The sequence below is a fragment of the Procambarus clarkii genome, chromosome 62 (assembly GCF_040958095.1).
Source record: "Procambarus clarkii isolate CNS0578487 chromosome 62, FALCON_Pclarkii_2.0, whole genome shotgun sequence".
In the NCBI taxonomy this organism is placed as follows: Eukaryota; Metazoa; Arthropoda; class Malacostraca; order Decapoda; family Cambaridae; genus Procambarus; species Procambarus clarkii.
Window position 1 is genome coordinate 25,562,004 of NC_091211.1, and position 6,000 is coordinate 25,568,003.

At 47.3% G+C, this 6,000-nt stretch overlaps 1 long non-coding RNA gene across 1 annotated transcript in view; it reads left to right on the top strand.

Annotated features, from left to right (window-relative positions):
- LOC123766553 (uncharacterized) overlaps positions 1–5,699 on the top strand; it is a 287,226-nt gene extending 281,527 nt beyond the window's left edge. The window contains exon 4 of the long non-coding RNA XR_006773829.2: positions 5,589–5,699. This is a non-coding gene — a long non-coding RNA (uncharacterized lncRNA). The remainder of the gene's footprint in view (positions 1–5,588) is intronic.
- Positions 5,700–6,000: the final 301 nt, after the last annotated feature.

The following is a 6,000-nucleotide window of genomic DNA, read 5'->3' on the forward strand; positions in this document are numbered from 1 at the left end:
ACGGTGGGAGGGAAGGAATGGTGCCCCAACCACTAGTTCACAGTCGGGGGATTAAACGCCGACCTGCATGAAGCGAGACCGTCGCTCTACCGTCCAGCCCAAGTGGTTGGGATTTATCAAACTGGAGATCATTCCTCCTCGTTGGTATTGAACGTAATTAAACCATTGTCGAACAAAAAGATACAGGCGTAGACAGTTGTTTTAATGTTAGTTTCCCGTGTTAAGCGTTTATTGGTGGGTAGAGAATCAGCCTCGACAATAAGTCCATCTACCATGAATTCCAGGATAGTGACGGAGCCAGCCGTCATCCCAGGATAGTGACGGATCCATCCGTCACCCCAGGATAGTGACGGATCCATCCGTCACCCCAGGATAGTGACGGAACCATCCGTCACCCCAGGATAGTGACGGATCCATCCGTCACCCCCAGGATAGTGACGGAACCAGCCGTCATCCCCAGGATAGTGACGGAGCCAGCCGTCACCCCAGGATAGTGACGGATCCATCCGTCACCCCAGGATAGTGACGGAACCATCCGTCACCCCAGGATAGTGACGGATCCATCCGTCATCCCAGGATAGTGACGGAACCATCCGTCACCCCAGGATAGTGACGGAACCATCCGTCACCCCAGGATAGTGACGGAACCAGCCGTCATCCCAGGATAGTGACGGAACCAGCCGTCATCCCCAGGATAGTGACGGATCCATCCGTCACCCCCAGGATGGTGACGTCAGGAGCCGTCCGCATGCTACCAAAGAGTTATTATTCATTTTAATAACAATTATTTAATTCTTCCTATGCGGAGATAATTAAGGACCATTGAGATAATTTGGTCCCATTAGAGGATGCTCATAATTGGCAATTATTAAACATAATATATTCATGCTGATATAAATATCGATAAACTATATTTGAATAGCACAATTTTAGTCTAGTATTTCTCACTGAGTTTCATTGTGGATCAGAATGTGGAACAATGTGTATGGGGGGGGGAGGGTTGATGATATTCCAAATATATATATATATATACATTTTAGTTCAGATAATAATCTACTTCTTTCTTCAGGATAATATTCTCATGATGTTAGTACTCATTTGAGTGGTGAGTGCCGCTGTCTATCTACGTCTCTTCCTAATGAATTATCTATCTGTCTGTCTATCTTGTGACGAACTGTCTATCACCTTTCGAACTATCTGTGTGCGTATGTCTACCCGTCTTCTGGCGCAGAGTGAAGCATTTAGTGAGATATGATTTGAGTCACTTGACCTCAGGCCAGGCTCGTTAAAGCTGCGACCGTCCCACAAGATGCAAAGTTAGTCTGCGTGTGTGTGTCTCTCTCTGAGTCTCAAGCCGTTCCAACAGCTCACGAAGATCACAGTTCTCAGAACCTGGCTATCTTCCTGGGAACTTGTCGGTCTCCAAACTGTAAAAGAAAAAGCTAAGAGGGAAAAGCCATGAAGAAAATCTTCGTCGGAGCCTCTTTTTGCCTCATCGTCTGCATTGGGGGGAAAAAATACACCGGGAATTTTTAGTACAGATGAATGGCAGCTTGGCTATAATGATCCTGGAATTATATGCTGGGTGAGACCTGACCCCAGGCGCTCCTCCCTCCCTCCAGAAGGATGGAGGGAGGGAGGGGGACTTAAATTTTGATATTCTGCCATCACTTTCCTATTCTCCTCTCCCTTAAGTAGTTTTAGGGAGCCTTCCCTCCCACTAAGTACCCTTAGGGAGCTTTCCCTCCCACTAAGTACCCAGAGGGAGCCTTCTCTCTCGATAACCGTAAGTAGCCATATCCTTTTTCCCTCTCTCTCTCTCTCTCTCTCTCTCTCTCTCTCTCTCTCTCTCTCTCTCTCTCTCTCTCTCTCTCTCTCTCTCTCTCTCTCTCTCTCTCCCTCCCTCCCTCCCTCCCAGTAGCGTCCCATCCTTGTAGCCTTTGGTAGCATTCCCTTCCCTCCTCCAAACCACCTTCCCTTCCTATTGTTTACGGTTCCCTACCCATCCATGAAGCCACGGCAGCGGTACTTCCCTCCCTCCTCCTTCTCCCCTTCCTCTAAATACTCTCGTCTCGCTCCAGCCACTGAAAATACTGCACATTTACGACGAAAAATTACTTTAATAGAGTACATTTACTCGAGAATTTTTAATTAACTGAAGTTAAGTGGCGAGCGCTCCGGCCTGGTACATAGAGTGCTGGGAGGTCTCGAGTGACCCCCCCAGCCTAGAGGTTATCTAGAGATAATTTCGGGGCTTAGCGTTCCAGCGGCCCGGTCCTCGACCAGGCTTCTTTTTGTTGCACACCCCCAGGAAGCAGCCCGTAGCAGCTGTCTAACTCCCAGGTACCTATTTACTGCTAGGTAACACGGGCATCAGGGTGAAATAAACATTTTTGCTCATTTGCCTCCGCCTCCACCGGGGATCGAACGCGGAACCTCAGGACAACGGAGCCGAAGCGCTGTCCAGCCAGCTATGAGGTGCCCTGCCCTATAACCTCCTCTGCCCTATATCGCCTTGACTTCGGGGATGGGATGATTGTGTCATTCGGTCTAAAACTGGACCTCATTTGCGTCATGCAACTGGGCTATTTCGCTACCCCTCCCCATCATCGTCTGATAGGATGATGGGGAGGGATGATGGGGATGATACATACATCATCATTTTTTTTGTAGCATCACATTTTGAAAATGAATAGTGTTTTTATTGTTGTCTTTTATATATCAACAAATATTATTACTTTTTAATGGCATTGCTATACTAGCAATTGAACAGTAATGTTGGGTTGGACGCGGGTTGGACGTGTATATGAGTGGGATTGGGTGGTTATAGATAGGAGCTGCCTCGTATGGGCCAATAGGCCTTCTGCAGTTGCCTTTGTTCTTAGGTTCTTATGTAATGTTGGTTAACCTGTATAGGCCTTAAGTGATACGAGGAGAGAACCGTGTGACATTACGGGATTCGAAACTCGTTGTTCCTTATCGGTTATTCAGCACTCGGAGTCAGTAGATTGCTTATTAAGGGAAAGGAGCCAGTGGAAAGTATAAAATTCCAGTTGGGCAGCGGTTAGTTGGCTTCTGGGATCTTTCCTTATTAAGGCTGTCCATAGCATAGTGGTTAGGGTCTCTATCTTCGGGGATAGAGACTCCAATCTCCCTCAATCTCGAGGGAGATTGGGATTGGAGATGGGACATTGTTAACTTTGCAGGCGATGAGTCATAATAACGTGGCTGAAGTATGTTGACCAATCCACATACTAGAAACTGAAGGGACGACGACGTATCAGTCCGTCCTGGACCATTCTCAAGTCGATTGTCAATCGACTTGAGAATGGTCCAGGACGGACCGAAAGGTCGTCGTCGTCGTCCCTTCACTTTCTAGTGTGTGGTCTGGTCAACCGTGTTAACTTTTCTTGTGGGCCTCTCGTACATACCTCCACGGCTCCCCAAGATGGGAACAACTGGCATAAGGAAACCCCTTGTAGCTCTCCTAACGTGTCAGGCCTTACACAGTGCCAATGTCTTCGGAGGGGATCCTGGCACTGACCCGCTTTGGCATTCTGGGTCTCGCATCTGTCTCTTACAGTCAGAGCCTACATTATAGTGTCTGGGCTGACTCGGGTTTGTTTTCTGAAGGAGATTGCCAAGTTGTTTCTTAAAAAGAAAAAGTCAACAAACTTCCCATTTACTTACAATTTTTTCTCTCTTGCCATCTTAACATTCCCGGGGAAGACTGAAAACTGATTACAGCACAAAAGATGTTTCTCTCTCTCTCTCTCTCTCTCTCTCTCTCTCTCTCTCTCTCTTCTCTCTCTCTCTCTCTCTCTCTCTCTCTCTCTCTCTCTCTCTCTCTCTCTCTCTCTCTCTCTCTCTCTCTCTTCTCTCTCTCTCTCTCTCTCTCTCTCTCTCTCTCTCTCTCTCTCTCTCTCTCTCTCTTTCGCTCTCGATCTCTGTCCAACCACTTGGGTTAGACGGTAGAGCGATGGTCTACATACCGGTCTGAGTTCAATCTACGACCGTCCAAGTGATTGGGCCCCATTCCTTTTCCCCCATCCCATCCCAAATTCTTATCCTGACCCCTTCCCAGTGCTGTATGGTCGTAATGGCTTGGCGTTTTCCCTTGATAATTCTCCCCCCACCCTCTCTCTCTCTCTCTCTCTCTCTCTCTCTCTCTCTCTCTCTCTCTCTCTCTCTCTCTCTCTCTCTCTCTCTCTCTCTCTCTCTCTCTCTCTCTCTTTCTCTCTCTCTCTCTCTCTCGAACTATTTCTAACTTCGTAACGCTTCTCAAGAAATGTCAGGTTCAATTACTGTTTAATTACTCAGCGGGAGGGACCGTAGAGCACGCCTGGGAGAGCGAGTCATCAGAGGGGAACTGTTCCCGGTATAATTAGTTCCTCCCGTACCAGCCACACGTGCTGAGGTCATGCCACACGTGCCGAGGTCATGCCACACGTGCTGAGGTCACGACACACGTGCCGAGGTCACGACACACGTGCTAAGGTCACGACACACGTGCTGAGGTCACGACACACGTGCCGAGGTCACGACACACGTGCCGAGGTCACGACACACGTGCCGAGGTCACGACACACGTGCCGAGGTCACGACACACGTGCTAAGGTCATGCTAGATTACCTATAGGTATTGTACAGAGAGAGAGGTATACACAACATCTAGACGCAGTCTGAAACATAGCCTTGTCACCCTTACAGGTTGAGACACGAAAGTATCACCCGGGCAGTTCGTTACATGACAGTGGCATTGTCACAGTCTGTAACATGAGTGACATTGTCACAGTCTGTCACATGACCATGTGTCACATCCCATATAACGTCTCTACAACAGTATCTCACTAACTCAACTTTGAGCCAAGTGAACGTAACAACTTCTGAAAGGGTGAACAGAAATAAACTTGAATACAATACGTAAAGAGACTTAACAGAGCTGCTGGAGCGATTACTAACTAACTTGCCCAAGTTTTCAGCGAAACAATTCTTACTGAGGAATGTTGACCAAATTACACACTAGAAAGTGAGGGAACGACGACGTTTCGGTCCGTCCTGGACCATTCTCAAGTCAAGAATGGTCCAGGACGGATCGAAACATCGTCGTCCCTTCACCTTCTAGTGTGTGGTCTGGTCAACATACTTCAGCCACGTTATTGTGACTCATCGCCTGAAAAGGGGTAACTAATTTTATATAAATTTCGACTCACTCAGCTGCTCTCACTGCTGACCACCCACATATTAGACAATTATACCTGCACTTTAAGAGAGAATATCTATCCAAAGCTGGAGACCAGACGCATATGGCTAGTCTCATCAAAATTTGAAGGGGAAATAATAATAATTCTGCATATGCCTCTCACAGGATGCAAGTTGCAACAGTGGGAAAGAACTGCAGCTCCCTGAAACAACGCAGGAATCTGTATTTCTTTGTTTATGATAACCACAGTTTTCCCAAACTGTTTCTGGCGAGTTATTCTGAAATGATTTAACCCGAGACAGCTGTCCAGGAGAAACAACTGTAAGTAATTTGCATACGATTGTCTAGGAAAAAGAGGCCCAATCTAATCAGGTGTGTTTCCTTAGATGGGATGTTCATGGCCCGCTCAGCCTTCCTCAGCCTTCCTCAGCCTTCCTCAGCCTCCCTCAGCCTTCCTCAGCCTTCCTCAGCCTCAGGCCAGCCTCCTTCAGCCTCTGCACTAAATGAACAAGTAAGTCTTAGCAAGACAATAATCGCACTCAATCACCCTCAATTTGGTTTCATTTAACTATCCATCTATATTCCTTCTTATCTCCCTCTAACCCTCATTAACAATTTTACCCTCCATCCCTCTAAATCTAAACCATCCCTCTCTCTCCTTCAAACACTCTCCCTCTCCCTTCTTTTCCTTCAACACCCTATCCTTCCCTCCCTCGACCCCCTCCATCTAGCCTACCTACTTCTCCTCATACACATAATAATGCCAATATTTACCCAACAATTTGTTTAATACAGCAC